We start from the raw sequence: 19,288 nt of genomic DNA on the forward strand, positions 1-19,288 counted from the left end.
ACACATTTTTAGCATTTCATCATGAATTAAAAGTATAGACTCAGTTTGCTATTAAAATTAAAAGGGAAAAAAACATCTCTATACACATATACGTTAGTCTCCAAGTTGCCAGGCATCAGTTTTCCGTGGAGAAAAGCCACATTTGACATCTGCTTCTATAGCAGAGGCCATCAGACTTTTAAAAACTATTCTCTTGAGGATAAAGACGTTCCACTGCTTTGTCCTTACGAAGCAGTTCATGACACGCATCAAATTTGGCAGCCCTGGGGCTCTCCGGAGCCCTGAGTACTGGGCGTCAGGGCCTGGGGATGGATGGGATGGAGGGCACCATCCCCCCACCCCTTTCCAGGGGGACCACTGCCACCCCCAGACCTTCGCTCATGCTCTGTGGTGCAGAGGAGCAGGGTCTCGAGCTGACTACGGATGGCCCAGGGTCACTGTGGAGGTGGGACAGGGGCTGTGGCTGCTGTCCCCAGGGGACCCACATCCTGCCCTGGGCTGCTGCCAGCCCTCCTCCCGCCCAAAGTCCTGGGGCACAAACCCTGCACGGACAAGGCTTCTCCATGGTCACTGACACCTTCCGACATCCTCTGCTGACAAGTGGAGTCCTCTGAAGAAGAAGGAGGACCCTGAGGAACCGCTCACATCTGTCCCTGCCTGGCAGAGGCCACCCCTAGGTGCTGGGAGGGGTCCCCAGCTCCGTGCCCCGCACCCCAAGTCCTGCACCCGTGGATCTCTCCATCTCCTCTGTGCTGCCTCCTCCAAAATCCTAAAGGACGGAGCACCCCATGCTGCCAAGCAGCCCCAATACCCTCCCTCTGCTCTCTCCCAATTCCTCCTTCCAGTTCCTGCCAAACCCTTCACCCTCTCTTCCACCTCCATGGCCATGATGTCCCCACGTCACTCTCCTTTTACCCCCTCCCTTATCGCAGCCAATTGCCCCTCACTTGGATCTGCTTCAGCCCTTCTCCTGCAGTGCCACTTCCTCTCCATCACTACCCAACATGGAGTCCCCAGATCCCCTCACTTAAGCACCTCAAATCTCCTCTCTGATGACCGATGACTCCCTCTGTTGATTAATGAAGCCCTCTGAGCGTCAGTGAAGATCTCTGATGATCAGTGGAGCCCTCTGACAGCCAACAAAGCCTTCAGATGACCACTGACAATCTCTGATGGCAAACTGAGCCCCAGATGATCAGCGGGCTGCTGCTTCAAGTACTTACCATCGTGTCCTGAACTTGGCAAATGCATTCTTCAGCATTCTTCAGATTCCAACTGCTGAAGAATCGCAAGACCGGTCTGCATTTACGTGGGGAAGCAGGCGGTAGACCTTTCAGGTCCTGCCACAGGGGTACATGCATGCACCAACATATTGCCATAACCTAGTGGTGTGTGCCCTGGCAAACTGGGAAAAGCCTAATATGTCAACTTGATCATTATATTGATGATCTCCTGTTGACATCCGACTCACCGGAGGCTGTCGGACAGGCAGCAGATTCATTGACCACCTATCTCCAAGAAAGAGGACGGGCTGTAAATTCTCAGATGCTGCAAGGTCCGGGAGAACACAACAGGAGGCTTTCCAACAGGCGAAACCAGCAGTGAAACCAGCCCGAGCACTGGGTATATTTGATTCTACCCTCCCAGCTGAATCGGATGCTCATGTCGCTCAGGATGGCTTTGGCTCGGGCCTGTGGCAACGCCAGAGCTCCGTTCAGACCCCCACTGGTTCTGGACCCAGGTCTGGCACGGAGCAGAAGAAAGATACAGTATGACTGAAAAGCACTTATTGGCTGCCTCCTCTGCATTACAGCCAGTAGAGCCAAGAACCCAAACAGCTGAGGTCATAGTTAAGACCACCCTGACAATTCAGGGGTGGGTGAAACATCTGACCCACCTTCCTAAGACGGGGGTGGACCAAGCAAGAACAGTGGCACGATGGGTCACCTGTCTCAGCCAGAGGAGTAGTCTGTCCACATCCCCATTGGAAGAAGAACTTCAGGAGATCCTAGGCCCAGTGAGTAACATGGTGAGCAACACGGTGATCATCAAAAGAAACATTGGTCGCTCCACCAGAGAAGAGCCCCATTCAGGAGGGAAATATCCCTTTCCTGAAGATGCCTGGTACACAGATGGGTCCAGCAAGGGCAACCCGAGCAAGTGGAGAGCAATGGCATCCCATCCCTCCACCGAGACAATCTGGTTTGACGAGGGGGATGGTCAGAGCAGCCAAGGGACAGAACTGTGAGCCACGTACACATGGTTCCTTGCCGCTCGCCTCCAGAAAGCCATCTCAGTTTTGGCGGGGCTTGCCGATGGTCTTTATAGCATCTGCTGACACCCATGCCAGGTGTACGAGCTAGACGTCTCGTGATCATGTCAAGAGGGTCTGTCTGGCATGGATAGTTACAATCTTTAACTTGCTTATACCTCTGGAGGTCTTTTGCTAGTCCGAGCTGGAATGTCTTTATTTTCTCCCCATAGTATACAGGTTAAAGGAATTGGGGTAAGGGATCTGGACTAATTAAAGGAAGGGGCACGGTGGTGAGGATCTTAGGGGAGGGGATAGAAGAGGAGTCCAGCGATGAGAATGGGGGAAGCAGAGGCAGGGGGTGGGCATAGGGTAAGCCCAGGGGGCAGACTGAGGGACTCGGTGGGTCGTGGGCGACCCGTGGCGGGGATGGGCTGTGAGGGGGGGGGAGGGAAGGCTGTGAAACACCGAGCGGGGAAGGGGAGGGGCGGGGGGGCACAGGGCACCTCCCGCCGCCGAGCGGAGGCCCTGAGCACCACAGAGGCCCCACGGGGCCAACAGCGAGCGGCCCCAGCCCCGGTGCCGCCCCGAACACCCACTCTTAGAAGCCGCCGCGGCGCTGGAGCGGCGTGGGGCCCCGGTCCGCTTCCGCATGGCCGCGTCCTTTGGTCGCAGCGTGATGACGTCACTGAACGGGGACGGCGCGTCGCTGGAGCACCGGACGCGACGAGGTGCCGTCGCTATGGAGACGCAGCCACGCATGCGCTGTCGCCGCGGGGACGGCTTCCGGCGCCGCCATGAGGGAGGGCGTGCTGTCGCCTGGCAACGCAGCCCGCACGCACGGCCTGAAGTCCGAGGGGGATTCGAGGGGCAGCGGGGGGGGGAGGGGGGGGACGGAGAGCGTTCAGGGATCTCCTGGGGAGGTGGGGGGGCGACTGGAAGAGGGCAGAGCTCCGGGGATGGCTGCTGTGGGGTGGGAGATCCACAGGGAGATGCAGTGAAACGGTGGGATGTGGGCAGAACGTGGAGATATGGGAAAAGGAAGATGGGGATCTGGCCAACACCATGAGAGCCAGGCTGATAGGGAGGGAGGGAGCAAGGAGGGAAGGAAGGGAGGGCTGGAAAGGGAGGAAGGAGGAAGGAAATGGAAAAAGGAGGAAAAAAAAGGGAAGGGAGGGGAAGAAGGGGGAGGGGAAAGGGAGAAGGGGGAGTGGGAAGGAGAGGGGATTTGGGGGAGGGGATGCAGGGAGGGAAGGAACGGAAAGGGAAAGGGAAGGAGAGAGGGGCAGAAGGGAAGAAGAGAAGGGGAAGAGTCCAAAGCTTGGCCTGGGTGGTATTGCAACATAGAAAGGCTTCAGGCATGTTGTTATGTGCACAAGGAGGAGTTCGTGCAGCAGTAAATGATGTTGTTGTGTTCATGTAGATCAGAGGGGTAGAACTGAAGCAGCTATAGATAAGATATGGCACCAAACTGAAGTACTGCTCAACATAAGACAATGTGAGCTGAAACCAACGTGACTTCCTGGCTTCCCAAATTGCAGTGGCTAAAGAAGTTATTTGTGGGGATGGTGTGTGCAATGGCTGTATGTATGCGTCCTTCCTTGTAGCGTGATTGGATGTTGAAGATGTGTCTCTAAGCAAGAAAGGTCGAAGGTGGTGAGGATTAGGATGTGAACATCGTAATCCTCGAAGGAAAAGCAGGGATTGATGTGGGCTGCTCTGTTCAGCAGCAGGGCTTAGCACATCAGTTTAAGAACCAACGTATGAATTTAGCAAAAAGGACCCACGAGTGATAGTTGTCAAACTTTCGTTTCAGCTTCAGTGGGAGAGCAGCCTCGTTCCTCCTCAAGAGCTTTGTGTGGGCACACAAAGGAATACTTGTACCTTCTGCCTCAATGATTGTGCCTCTCAAGCTTCTCACCACTTCTGCTTTTGTCTTCTCTGTATCCGCTAATACCTCTTTTGCTTTTCTCCTTGTCTGCTTCTTACCTCCATCCTTCTTCTCTGCGCTTGTTTCTTTCTTGTCTGTTCTCCTTCTGCTCTTATCCTTCTCATCGTCTCTTACCTTTATTCTCTCCACTCCTGTTCATCTCTTTTGCTGTCTTGCCTGTATCCTATCGTGCTTTTCATCTTCTGCTCTTCTTCCTTACCCGTATCCTTAATTTGATCCTCTCTTCTGCTCTTTTTCACTTCTCCTCAGTGTCCAACGTCTGCATCACACCTCTGTCCGAATTAGTTTTGGGGTGGAAAAAGGTACCAAGGTAGATGGATTTGTACAAGAGAACCTCTTACACTGTGCCTGAAAGGTGATCCAAAGGAGCCCTCAGGAACCAAGACCACAAAGGAGCTGCTTTTGAATGGAGAATTTTCCAGAGTTCTTTCCAGTCGTTGCTTGGAGGAACTGAGGTTTTTATCCTTGTATCTCTGCAGAAAGGCAGGGCGGAGGCAACGTTTATGGTGAGGTGCTCAGGTGAAATTGCCCTCCTTGCACAAACAGCCTGTTTGTGTGCATGTGATGCACGGTGAAGAGAAGCCTGCTGTTCTGTGAGTAAGCCTGCTAAAAGGAAGTGATGGTTCTGGCCTTTTTGGCAAGTCTCTGAGGTGAGATCTTTGGACAGGCTGGTTGATTTGCAGGGGAAATGCCATTTCAGTTGTTTGTTGCCACGCTCGGTTGGTGCTTGTATGAACAATACGTATCATCTAGACAAGCAGTGCTGTAGCACCAGGGAAGGGAAAAACCTCATGTACATCCAGTCTTCTTCGTGAGCCTTATGTTGTCTTTTCACAGAGTCTCTAAATGGCTGTGGAAATTTAGGGGGGGGGGGGGGGGGTGGGGGGCCAAGAGGAGGGGGAGAGCAAAGGGGGGAACAGTGGGGGGCGGGTGGGGGATAGGGTAGAGATGAGGGGCAATTTGTGTGCATCCTGTGCCCATGGAGCAGGTATCACCTACTAAGAGCTAGGTGCCCTTCATGGCGTCGTGGACTTGTTTTCTTTCCTTGTTTGCGCATGATGGTTCTGCAGGTGCATTTTAAGTAACTGAACTCTGCTGCGACGACAGGTGTCCTAGAGAGAGCCCCGCTGCGCCCTTTTTGTTCAGGCTGTTCTATTCTCTCCTGAGATTAAAAGGGACTTGAAAAACCCAGAAGTACAACTTGTACTTTCAGGCTGCTGTTCCAGCCCGTCAAGTGGGGATGATGCAGTGTGACCACCATTGGGGCAGGAGGGGAGTAGCGAAGAAATTCATCTGCCTACATGAAGTAGCATGTCTTGAAAATGGTCATAGCCATGATATAATTAGCAAGGTCATAGAATCCTAGAATCTCCAAGGTTGGAAAAGACCTACAAGATCATCCAGTCCAACCGTCCACCTGTCGCCAACAGTTCTCACTAACCTGTGTCCCTCAACACGATGGCCTAAATGTTCCTTGAACACCTCCAGGGTGGGTGACTGCACCACCTCCCTAGGCAGCCCATTGCAGTACCAGCCACTCTTTTGGAGAAGCAGTCTTTCCTAATGTCCAGCCTGAATCTCCCCTGGTGCAACTTCCCTTGAATCCTATCGCGAGTTACGTGAGAGAGAGTTAGCAGTGGAAGTGCCTGATGTGTGTGGGACAGCCCTGACTTGGCTAACGGTGCTGCAGGAGTGGAACAGTGTTCACGTAGACGGTGGGGAGCTTGTTCTTGTGAAATGGTGCCTTGTGCTCCAAGAATCTCTCTGACTTTGTGTCATGGACTCTTCCTCCTGGTTTTCAGTGTGTACAGAGGCATTGCTAATGAAGAACAGACCTCTTCCTAGGCCATGGAAAGGAAGGTGCTTGCAAAGCAAAGGCAGGCAGGTGCATGCAAAGCTAACACAGCTGTGGGCTTGGTTAGCAAAGGGAAGCATGTGCATGCTTCCAAAGCAAAGGCAGATAGAGGCATGTAATGCAAAGGCAGGTGGGTGCTTGAGAAGCCGTATCAGGTAGAGCTGAAGATGCTTGAGCTGTGTGAGAGCTGTGAGAGTGGGATGGAGAGCTCCTGGCCAAGAAGAAGCCTGCGGTCCTAGCTGCCCGGGGAGAGGGTGAGATTGCTAAAGGGAGGGAGGATTCTTTGAGTTATCTGAGGGGTCTAGAAAGGGAGCTGAAAGGTTTGGGGCTCCCTTGCTGTGCTCTGCCCAGGCTGTGACAGTGCTGGGGTTTGTTTTGGAGTCACTCTGAAAACAAAATGAGGCAAGGGGGTTTCAGTGCAGTCTGAAGCCCTGCAACTCTGCTGTCGGGGCTGCAGCCCAGGGTAGGTGCCCTGTCCCCACAGCTGCTGACCACGTTCTTTCCTTCTCTGCAGTGACCACGGCCAGCCCCACGAAGATGCTTTACGTCATGTCAGACACCCAGCTGTCTGCTGCACGGACCGTGTCTGTGATGGGTGAGGCTACCTCAGTCCCTCTCAAACTGCCAGGCATCCAACCTTCCTGCTCCGCCAGCTCTCCCACTAGCCCTGCCACCTTTGCTACCTCCCCATGTTGTGTCGTGTCATGGTGATCTGTGGTGCTGGGCCAGGCCTGAGCTCCCCTCCCTGACAGCAGGCCCGTTTCTGAAATCCCTGCTCATTTCCTCATTCTGCTGGCTCATTCTATTTACAGGTTTGTGTCCTTTACTTTTCTTGGGTAATTTAGGACTGGTTTAAAGCAGCTGTATTTGCTATTGCCTTTGTCTGCAGTTACCCTTGTGGGTCATGGTGATGGGATACCCTTTTGGGTTAGGTTTAAAGGTCAAGAGTTACCTCTTTATGGAAGGGGAAATGGTGGAATGGCCATCCCTAGTTCAAGGAGTGTTTAGGTGCTGTACTGAGGGACACCATTTAGTGGGAAATGTTGGTGATAGGGGGACAGTTGGACTGGGTGATCTTAGATGTTGTTTCTCAGTGGAGATCCCCGCCAGAACTTCGTCAGGTGATAACATTTTTATTAAACAAAACCATCTTTGTAAAACAAAACTCTCTTTCCGTTTTCACTGGCCACCTCCGCCACCTCCTCCCCCAAACCCCAGGATGTCCTCAGCACGTCCCCAGCACACCCCCAGTGCTGACCTCCATTTTGTCCCTGACATCCCCAGCCAATGTTTGGGAAGTAGTACAAACTTCTGGACACCAGAACGAGCTATTGTGGAAATTATAGGGGCTCAAACCTGAGTTTTTCTGTATGGTTCCCCATAAGAGATTGCTTTAAAAAACAAGCAACTGTGAAATCCACCACATCCACGCGCTGTGCAGGGTGGAGCAAAGGAGGCACAGAAGCAGCCAGAGGGGTCGGCAGTGGTAGTTCTGGTGGTGCCACAGCAGGCAGCAGCAAAGGCCAGCCCTGCAGCATGGAGAGCTGCCCGAGGGATGGCAGCAGCCCCCACAGTGGGTCGGGGGGGTCCAGGCAGCAGCCCGTGCTTCCTCGCTGACGACCTCCTGCTGTACTGTGGGAAGTCGAGGAGCTGGGCGATGAAGCAAGGAGGGGCAGGCCTGCTGGAGACATCAGGGCTTTGTGGCTCCGTGGCACTGATCCATGCAATGAGTTGTTCTCTTTCCTGGCTGTCTACCTCCCCCAGCAGCTCGTCCTGAAGCAGGTCACCCTTCAGGTATTTCTCTCTGACTTTGGAACCACCTTGGTTCTCCCAGGGATCCTCGAGAGCACCTGCCACGTCTGAAACAGCCAAAGCATCCCCCAAACAGCGACAGCTGCCTTGCTACACCCACTCTGTGCAGACACCCACCCACCAGCTCTGCATCCTCAAACTCACCGCTGATCCAGGTGAGCAGCTCCTCAACGTCCACGATACCATCCAACACATCTGAGCTGGTCACCACTGCTAGAAATGAGTCACTGGTTCAATTTTACTTACACAAAAACACATGTTGGAGAAGCAGAGCTCAAGCATTCTCGTTGGACATCTGAACTCTTACCATCATGAGCAGAGGGTGAGAAATCTTACTCAGAATCCACAGCGACAAACGATGCTTCCATGCTGGTTGCATTCCATGCCACAGAACGGCCAAAAACTCCGTCAGCCAAGCACTGGCAGAAAACAAGAGTACACATTTTTAGCATTTCATCATGAATTAAAAGCATAGACTCAGTTTACTATTAAAATTAAAAGGGAAAAAAACATCTCTACACACATATACGTTAGTCTCCAAGTTGCAAGGCATCAGTTTTCCATGGAGAAAAGCCACATTTGACATCTGCTTCTATAGCAGAGGCTATCTGACTTTTAAAAGTTATTCTCTTGAGGATAAAGACGTGAACATAGACTAGAACCTGCTCTCGCTCTCATAATAGGAGCGACTCGGTGCCATCCCCTTGAAGAGGGACGATGGGGACTCTCCCAAGACCCCCTGACTCTGACAGATGTGGTGGCCACAGTCCTCAGAGCCCTGGGACCCCGAGATCCTCATTTTCCAATGCAGTGCTTTCTTCCAGTGACACACAGAGCAGAGCAAAGCCCGCGATTTTGCTGCATGTGAAAGGTGTAGCTAAGTGGGAGGCCTGAGAGGAGACTTTCCTTCCAACTTGCTCTCCTTTAGATCCCTGGTGGGAATAGAAGGGGGTTTTGGGAGGCGCTGGGAGCAGGACACTGCAGCTGGGCTACTTGTAGGGAAGGGATAAAGAGAAGCAGAGAAATGGCTGCTTGCCCTCAGCGTTCTGACCTGAAATCCTCCCCAGGGTATGCATCCGGGAGAAGAACTGTCCTGTTTTTTGAGTAGTTTCTCTTGTACAGAAAATCATTGGCTGTTGGACCACAGGGAAAGAGATAGAAGAAAATGCAAGAAAGGCCTTGTACCAGGTCAGGCAGAGATTATCCTGATGTTACAATTAGAATAGGAGGGAATATCACAACTGTTTCCAAGAAGCTATTATCACATTGCCCATCCCCATTGCTCATTACTGTGACTTTTAGCAGACTTTCCAAGTCACAGTCTGAACCAGTACATGAGCACGAGTGCCTGGTGCAGGAGAGAGACAAGGCTGCATTCCTCAGCTCCCCCCCTCCACATCCCACCCTGCACTGTTTTGCCTCTGTTCGTTCTGCACCCCCTTGCCTGGTTCACAATTAAGTGAAATGCCGTTCTGAAATGACTCTAAAGAAACGCGTTCCACATCACTCACCTTCCTCAGTGCCACACTGTATAATCAATGACTAGTAAGATGTTATAATTATGAAATAAACAAGAGAGTTTAACAAAGCAGAGTATGACAACAAAAAGAGAACAAATAGAAGGCTTACCCCTACCCAGGGCTCACTCACAAAACTCCAGCAGGGCCAATCTCCAGAAGAGCTCCTTCCCCACTGGCAGCCAGCTCTTAAATACGTCCAGGAGGGCAGCACAGCCGAATGGCCTTCACTGTGCTCCTCTGGCTGACTCATGGCTCGCCTCAGGTGATCAATCAGAGGTTCAGGCTCTCACTTAGCAGTTCCCATACGCACACCTAAACATTTCCTGAATGCCTCCAGGGAATCTGACTGCAGTCCCTCCCTGGGCAGTCTGTCCAGGGCCCAACCACTCTTATGGAGGAGTTTTTCCTAATGTCCAGCCTGAAAGAACTCTTGTTGTTCTCAAGGTTCTTTCATTTCTTCACAAAGCTGTTTCAAAAGCTTCATGTGGGAGGGAGCACCTGAACCTAATGAGATTCAGCAAGGTCAAGTGTAGGGTGTTGCACCTGGGTCAGGGCAACCCCAGATATGTGTGCAGGCTGGGAGAAGAACTCATGGAGGGCGGCCCTGCTGAGAAGGACTTCAGTGTCCTGGTGGATGAAAAACTTCACCACAGCCAGCAGTGAGAGCTGGGCTTGTTCAGTCTGGAGAAGAGAATGCTCTGGGGAAACCTGATGTGGCCTTCCAGTAATTAAATGGGAACTTATAAGCAGGAGGGAAGGGTGGTGTTATAAAGACTATAAAGAATAGAATGTCTTGAACCTCAACAAAATAATTTCAAAAGTCAGATGGACTTTGCTATAGAAGCTTGTTACGTGAGAGCAAATCTGACTGCAGGAAAATCAAAACCCTTTCGTGGTGACTTTGGTAAGTAACGTGCAGCAAACACAACAGGCATAATGTGTCCTGATTGAAAAACAAACAGAAAAGGACAGGTGCCTGTGTCAGATGTCCATGGCAGCAGAGGATCTTCCAGAAGAAGGAGGCAGCAGAACCTTATGCTCACACTGCAGTACAGGAGCAGAAAACTACTGGGAAGCTCTGGGTTCCTCCTGGGAAGGCAAAACTGCACAGAGATGCACCAGCTGGGTTTGGCAGTGCCCTCCCACCCTCAGATTTCCTGCACACAGCTTTACGCCGCTCCCCTTCACTCTGTCCTACCTCAGAGACCCAAGGAGCACTGATTTGGTACAAAGCACAGCAGTGTTGTGTTAAAATGCAAGTTGTGTTTTCATTGTCAGGGGTATTACAGCCCAGACCTTTGAGCACTGCCTCCAAAAACCGTGCCAGGATGGCGGCTTGGTGCTCCAAAGCTGCATAGGTTCTACTCTGGACCAGTAGGAGTACAGCAGCTCATGGAATGCCATGGGACAAATCAGGCCATGCGCTCTTTGTCGATGTCTAATTGTGGCTGTTTTTTATTGACTACAACCAAACTTGTGGTGCCGAGTTGGCGGCACTCGGAACGCTGCCCTGTAACGCCGCACTGCAGCGCTGCCTGCTGATGCTCATCCTCTCAGTCCTTCAGCTGCAGCTTCTGCATCATCTCCACAAGGCTGTTCATTGCGGAGCACTGGAAAGAAAGGCAAGTTGAGATAGGACAGGAACAATCTGGGGAGATCTCCTTAAGCAAGTCTGATCAGGACACTTCCAGAACGGCCCCATGCAGCACAGCACGTTCCTGCCATTCAGGTCACTGGCGTCACTCCCCACAGCAGCTGCCTATGCTAAGATTCAAGCTCTGCTGGGGGAACGAGGTTTCCAAGGTCGCAGTTCCCGACATGGCAAGGCTCTTTATCACAGCAAAACCCTCCGGCCATTACCAACATGCCCTTCTCAAGCCGGAGGAAGGCATCCAAGCTCCCCTGGGCAGCTCTCACTGATGGCTGATTTCCTCAAACACACAGCTGGGTGTTTTTCTATTACACTGCTTGCCCTGGGATTCTGCAATATCTGTCATGTCTGACAGACGGAGGCGCTGAGCACAGCAAGAGCCGTGTCTGCGCTCACCAAGGACTCACCTCTGCATGTACAGCAGCAGCTCTCAGAGCAGCCTTCTTCAGTTCCACTCTTCTTGCTTTTCATTGTCTTCTTGCTGTAAAGCAAGAATAAAACTGAATTCATTTTGTCTGCAGCAAAACTGCAGAAACACGGGTACCATAAAAACAGATGTCAGGAAAAAGACAAAGGAAATTGGAAGCCTCTCAGTGAATGACATTTCCAGTGGAAAGGTGCAGAAGACCACCATGGAGGGAACAGAAAGAGACGGGGTTGCATGGCGCCTTGGGCCTTCGTAGGCTTCAACTCTTTTCCCCTCTGCAGAGAAGGAAAAAGCAAAGCAAACCCTCTGCAACTTCAGTGTGCTTGATAAGGGCAGCACTGCCCTGCATGGTGGTACCACAGCACCTTCTTACCTCTCAGCTTGGAGCTCCGTGCTGCAGCAGGCCCAGGCTGTGCTGCTGGAGCCGGCACGCTGCCTTCGCTCTCAGCCCTCGCTCTTTTGTTTGCAGGCAGCTGCGCTGCTGTTTGCTGCTCTGCTTCCAAGCCCTTGCGTTCGCCTCCAGCCAGGGGCTTGGAGACAGAGCGGGGGCACACGGCAGGGGAAGGTCTTCTCCCTGAGCTGGGACCTGCTGCTGTGGGAAGCCCTCCAGCCTGGAGACGAGCTCTCTCAGAAAGGACCTCCTGCACCGCTTTCGCGTAGATCTTGGCACCGGGCTCAGCACCTCTCTCTGGCAAGAAAGGAGAAGCAAGAAGATACGAGAGTGCGATACTGCTTTCAGTCTGCAGAATGGGCCACAGTGCTGGGACATCCCATCTGGAGTGCTCACGGACCACTTTCATTTTTTTTTTCCTTTTTTATTAAAAAAAAAGAAAAAAGAAAAAAATTACTTCCATACTTTGGAACTGTATTGTTAATAGGCTGTGATTCCCATCCTACCCACCCCCTAAATGCACGATTTCTAATAAACACAATTTAGTGAAGTAAGTGTAGATGGAAGCAGTTTTAATTAACGCACCTGTATCAGTGTCTGACTTTAGAAATATGTAGAGCAGTGTTAATGCACGTACCCTGATGCAAGTACAGTGACCAGAAAGTAGCTCACTTGAGTTTTGATGGAGTACAAGGGAGTATGCTGCTGAATATTGAAGGCAGTGAGATACAAATTTGTAACAAACTGGAAGTCTGATTAGAGAAGTGCACTTGCTATTCTAGAAAGGCTTGATTTACTTAGAAAATAGATAAAAACACAACCACAATATAAATTAGAATGTAGGCCAACAACAGAAGGGCAGATGCTGCAACACTGACAAAGTTTAAGCGTGTGCCACTTTTGTTGAGAGGAGCAGGGTATGAAGGTATACATGTAGGACACATAGATTAGTTAACAGCAAGAGACTTCATGTGGTTTTGCTTATATTTATTACTTTGTAGAGACTTCTGTGAATGTTAGACTTCTTTTATTGTTTCATTGTATTTATGTATAAAACAGGTTGACTATGCTTTTTTAAAATAAATAAGCAAAAAAAGTCTGTATGAATGCCTCTGTCAGCTTTTGTGGGAAGTTACCAGTGAAGAGCTGGTATGGTGTTTTTTGTTCTTTTTAAATAAAACTGTTTAGACCAGTCAGCATCAGAGACAGTAACTGTGTTTTTACTTAAACAAATGGAACACTTCATGAATCCTCAAGCAATGTGTCCTGACTGCTTACATATGAGTTCAGATTATTCTTATTTTTTTAACTAGATACAGGCACTAGCATAAAAACTGGCATGGCAACAGACGCACTTAACTACAAGTTGCATTACAAAAGATCTGTTTTTTGTTTGTTGTTTTTAAATATATTCTTTTTTCTTTTTTTTTTTTTTAATTAAACTTCATTCTTCTCCCCACAAATGGTTGGTACTGGACTGGGACTGTTCTTCTTACTGACGAGCCATTTGGTTCCACAGAAAATGGAATATGCCTTGAATTCCCTCTAGCTGCTGTGCCTTTGCAGCAGCATTTCTTTTCAAAACTCTGGCAATAGTCATTAAAATCAGTGAGGACTATATTGAAATTAGTGAGAAATTGGGTTTGAAATTATTAAGCAGTGGTCAAAACTCAACAAGGTACTGAAATGTGTTTGAAGTTCACAATGCTCGGGTTGTTCCTTGGTCCTCGTGCAGATGTTCTGAAAAATGTAATGCCTCGTATCTTTTCTGATCATCACTGAGTTACAGCTCTGTGGGTTTGTCTTTTCGTTTTGGACACAAAATTAATCCACAAACGTTGCTCAATTTAACAGGCTCCTATTTCTCTCTTACCTTCTAAATGCATCTCATGCACTCAAATAGGCTCCAGATGATCTCTTAGAAATATTATGAAACTATAATTAGGTACAATGGTGGGTATTTCTTACTGTGGTTATGACTGGTAGCACTATATAATACTGTTAACCAGATACTTTAAAACTAACAATACAAAAATCTAGTTTATTGCTTTTGTAACTAAATTTCTATACTTAGAGAGTCAATGCAAAGGGGAAATTGTATTTAATGCATTCCACATGGAAAATCTGCATGGCCATTCATAAAGAAGTATTCTATTTTGGTGGAAAAAAAAAGTCCAAAATCCCTGAAATTTTTAATGTTACATCATGTAATTTACATGATTGTTAGCTGATGAATTCAGGGGAAGACACTGCTACATGCTCTACTCCAGCTGAACTTACACCATGCTCACTACAGGCGTGCCAAATGCAAAACTGTACATAGTTAATCAAAGATTGAAACAGCACTCATTGTCAGTTATTGTGCTATGTACTAAGGTTCACACAGCAGATAAATCATTAATTTTAAGAGTTAAGGAGACACGTTTCCTGCTAAATCTGTGAATTCTTCTGGAATGAATTTATAGTCCTCTTCTACCCTTCCAGCCAAAGGTCATTCCAAATGCTATGTGTGGAATTTGTCTGAAGGGTAAGGAGTCCAAGAAAGGAAAAGCTGAAGCCCTTATACATTGCTCCCAGTGTGACAACAGTGGTATCTGCATGCACTAACTGGATTCGTAAGAGAATCTCTGACAGATTTTTGGTGGAAGTCTCTGTACTTGTGTACGACAGTTCTGTTGCCTGTTCTCTCCTTCATTAAAGCTTCCTATTTAATGTTACGTGTACTGACACGTTCAGTGCACTATCAGATCTCACCAGGAGGTGAGCTCGGCTTCAGCTTCTGTAAAAGCAGTCTAAATAATTTACATTTCATTTCAGACATAGTAATAATATTGGTTTTAATCTAAGCCACCCTTCTTGCCTTGATATGACCCCGGAGCTTGTTGCTAGGATTAAGACTTACCCTTGGCAATGTATGCAGTGTAAAACATGCATTATGTGCGGGCAGCTTCATCGTGAAGAAGAAATGATGCTCTGTGATGTATGCGACCGTGGTTATCACACTTTCTGTGTGGGGCTTGACGCTTTTCCCTCAGGTAATACAGATTTAATTGTTCTCTTCCCACCTCCTCTGAGTCCTGGGGATTCTGTCAGAATAGATGTGTTGCTTTTGAAAGAAGTTTAAAAGCAGTGTGAAGGGTCAGAATGAACAACAGCGTTGGAAAGCATCCAGTAGGGTCCCATTTTTTCATAAGCTTTATTTCTGTATATTTAGTTGTGCACAGTTTAACCTGGCAATTCCTGAATAGGAAATGTAATTGCCTTTTACAACAAAATCCAGACCCACTTGGAGCTATTTTGTTTTAAATATACATTTCCATAGAATACTGAGAATAATGATCTCTTTTCTTAAAAGAAACCTGTAAAGACACCTGTATTGCTGCATATTGCTGGAATACAGCTTTCACATTAAGAAAGTGTGCTATTATTTTAATTTCTAAATTAAAAAGTATGCTTAATATAGTATTTGTAAGCAACTTTTTAAACACCTTTCCTTGCCCTTTTTATTCTTAGATGCCATATCTGGAAGTGAGGCACCTACATTTCAGGCAGCTTGTACCTTTGAATCACCTGCTCATTGGTATCTCCTGGCCAACTCAAGGCCCTGTAAAGAAAACTTCAGAGGTGTAACTGGTAGCAGCACTGCTTTTCACATGATACTAAATCTATGCTATGTCTGTGGTGACATATTCAGCGACAGCATTCCCTGTAACTACTACCTCAAATACATATTCCCATTTGGGAAAGCACTAGAGCTTGCTCTCATGTCAGTCCAGGTTCTGTGGCTGATTCAGCTTTCATTCTGACTTAAGGAGAGAATCTGAGCAAAATAGATAATATTGCTACAAAACTTTAAAATGAGCAAAGCAGCTTCTGAGATTCCAGCTGTTGTAATATAAATAGTTAATATTCCTGCTCTTTGCTTAACCCTTCCCTCCATTAACAGGTTTTAGCACAAGGTCTGGTGCTGAGCCCCTGCCAGCACTTTAATCTGTGCTGCCCAACTGCACTGAAATAACTCACATTGGTTTGGGAAACAAGCCCTCCTAGCCTGTGGCACAACAGCAACATTCTTAACTGCTATCCACTTCTGCTGTAACCACCCATAACCTTGAACTGCGGTCATTCCTATGAAAACCCAACTTGTAACCTTGTAGTTTGTCATTTCTTTTCTAAGAACCACTGCCTTAGCAGTGCTGGCCCTTCTTGAGATCCGCAAGTGTTGAAGAAACCAACTGTTATATGCAGTGAGTCGGCAAGGGATGATGAATTGTACATGCTGCTTTCTGTACCTTTTAGAAAAGATACTTCACATTTTAAAGAAGAGCTGGTTTTATGCATTAAACAAAGTGCTACAAGTTGCTGAGAACCTGTTGAAATGGTGAAAGGTGCACAACTAGATGAGTGAATACAAAAAAGGTAGTTTCCCATGAATTGATAACTTTCTTTTCGTAGGTCGCTGGATTTGTGATTGTTGTCAGACCCTCCCAGCCCCAGGAGAGGAGGAAGAAGGGGCAAAAACAGCAAGGAAGGCTAAACTCCCCTAAAAAACCTTGCTGTTTCAAAATGTAACTGCACAAATTGAAGTGATACTTTGGTGCTATTTAACCAACCACTTTTAGGAGGAACAATACCACTGCGTTTTTCTTTTTATCCAATAAACTTTTAATTTTGGCTATATAACCATTCTTGTGAGACAAGTCTCTCATCACGTCCTGTCTGCTATCTAGACAAAAAAGTCAAATTCCTGTTCGAAAAGAAAAAGCTTCATATAATGAAATTTAAATGGTACATGCACCATTTGTATAAAATTAAGTACCACACTTATTTATTTCAGTGTACTCATCTGTAAGCTCTGTGAAAAGAAAATTACAGAGCAATTTAAATACATACCATTTGCATAGCAATTAATTTGAAAGACTCAAACAAGGCAAAAAGTACTCCTGGAAAAGACTAACTTTGAGGGAAAAAGTGAACACAATCTGACTTTCTTACGATATTCTGAAAATTTCTTTCAGCAAAAAATTTTCTTTGCAAACTAATGAATTATTGATATAAATTTACAGGGAAAAAAAGGGACTGTAAACATTAAAAAAAAAAAAAAAAATCAATCTCAAAAAGCTATAAAAGGGAGATGTAAGAAAATACCTCTCAGGCTTAAGGTACTATATACTGCATTGCTTTTAATGAGGAATGAGAATGTTCTACTGACAAGTAACAACAGCTGAAGGCTTTCCCTCCCTACTGTAATACTGAAGTAACATGCACTGCATTCAGGTCATGGATTTGCAGAGGTGGTGAGTGACTGGACAGGCCTCTGCTTACAGATGACTGACGCACAGCACAAGCAGTCAAATTATAGCCCCTCCATCCCCTTATTCGGCTGGTTTTTTTCTTCCTTCACCCTACATCCCTCAACTTCAGTACGCTTCAAAGCCATTGCTTGTTAGTTATACTGAAGGTAACCTGTCAGAAGAGCAGGATTCATTTTTAAATATGCTCCAAATTGAGGGGGCACTACAGAGCAGCAGTTTGTATTCCACTCTTTATCAAGGAACTAATGACAGAAAATCATTAGGAGTTAATTTTTCCTAAGCACCTGTTTAGGGATCCCCAGCTCTACATTCAGTTTTAAGTCCTGATCTCTGAAGAATACTGCAAATAGCACAGTTGCTGCTCATTTTACTTTTAGGGAAAAAAAAACTTACAATATAAAATTAAATATGGCTTTTTTTCTCCCCACCACTTTCCTTCTGATTTACGAAAAGTAAACTGAATACTTCTTCAGGAAACAATAAAGAGTATTAAATATTATAGAAAGTTATTCATGTTCAATTTCACAAACTGAAATGTGATTTAGTCCATCATGTATCAATTTAAAAAAGAATTTCAAGTATTACCTTCAAGATTCCAATAAGTATAGTCCAGAAAACAGACTCTTCATCCTGAGATTCATCTTCTGTAGAGTGCAAGTATTTCTGGCTTGCCTCCATCTCCTCTGGATTGTAGGAAGCCTCGCCAAATGGATGCTGTACGACTGTTCGATCATAGTAGACTTTCATTTCAAACTCACTTTCCTGGTGGGAGGGATGCCCATAAATCCCTATTCCCACTGGTCGGCAGAAGTGTGCTGCTATGTGGACAACGTCTTGGCTACAAGTAACAGACTGTAACTCGTACTCGTCAAAGCTGGGGTGAAGAGTCATATCAGATACATAAATCTGCATCACCTTTTCAACTCTGCATCTGAAGTACTATCTTTCCCTCATGATTTAGTCTCAAGTAGCTGCAGTTTCCTGCTCCAATCTGGCCTTGAACAACATGAAGAAGAATCCATTCTTCAGGTACATCCTCTTCCTCAAAGGTATTTACCAAACATAGTACTCAAGCTGCCACAAATACTATCAGGATTCTCCTCCAGCGTGAGGCTCTTACGTTTTATTCTGATTCTTCCTATTGTCAAGTCCAGTACTCTGCCAACACAAAACGATTTAGAGTTAGTATATTTCATTCCTGGATGGAATCAGTTTTTGTTCACACCAAATCAAGCAACTTCAATAAAAGCTGGTTATTTACTGAGAAAACACAACGTGCTAAATGATGTGTAGATTGTTTCTCCGCCCAAAAGCAGCATATTGTCACTGAAGAAGCATGTGTGCACTTTCAAGTTCTTGTTACTATATGAACACTCAGCTCTTTACAGCACTTACCTACACGACAGCTCAGGCTGCTGGGGCAGGGCAGAGAGGGAAGGGGCTGTTACACAGTCAAGGCTCCCGCACCCTTTCCTCTCCCTCGTTGCACGCTGCTGCCCAGGCAGCCTCAGCACAACAGCTGCACTCAATGCACGAGCTCTAAACCTTGCCAAAGACTTCCAAAGAATGCAGCTGACCGAATTTAAATGCCAGTCAAGGGTGCTTTGAAGCTTCAGATGGCTTCCATCACTTCGTGCCTTCTGCAAAGACTGTACAATTACCTTAAAAATGACAGCTACTACTACACTGTTGGTAACCCGGTAGCATCAAAACAAACCGCATGACTCCCGCTGAAACGTCACTTAAATCGCACGGGTTTTACAGCTAACAGACGGAGGAACAACAGCACACCAACTTTTCTACAGCTCCCAGCTTACGGTCCCACGGGCCACAAGGCCCCAATTCTGCAACGACAGCATACAAGAGAACAGCCCCGCCCTCGTAACCTTCCAAACCAACAAAAACCCCTCCGAACAGCGACAGAAAAACAGCCTTCTACCTTTCGCGGCGCAGCCCACCTCCAACCCGCCCCGGGGCTTCGGCGACTGCGAGGCCGCGGCTCCGTAGACGTGCGGCAGGGCAGGGCAGGGCAGGGCGGCGCGGAGAAATCCCGCCCCAAGGCGGGCCGGCACACCCGGACGGCAGCGGCAGCACAGAGGCAGCGCGGAGGCCGAT

General features: G+C 47.7%; 1 pseudogene; it reads right to left on the reverse strand.

Annotated features, from left to right (window-relative positions):
• Positions 1–7,414: 7,414 nt before the first annotated feature.
• LOC125685369 (UPF0669 protein C6orf120 homolog) lies at positions 7,415–18,895 on the reverse strand (annotated as a pseudogene).
• Positions 18,896–19,288: the final 393 nt, after the last annotated feature.

Source organism: Lagopus muta, chromosome 28 (assembly GCF_023343835.1).
Source record: "Lagopus muta isolate bLagMut1 chromosome 28, bLagMut1 primary, whole genome shotgun sequence".
Lineage (NCBI taxonomy): Eukaryota > Metazoa > Chordata > Aves > Galliformes > Phasianidae > Lagopus > Lagopus muta.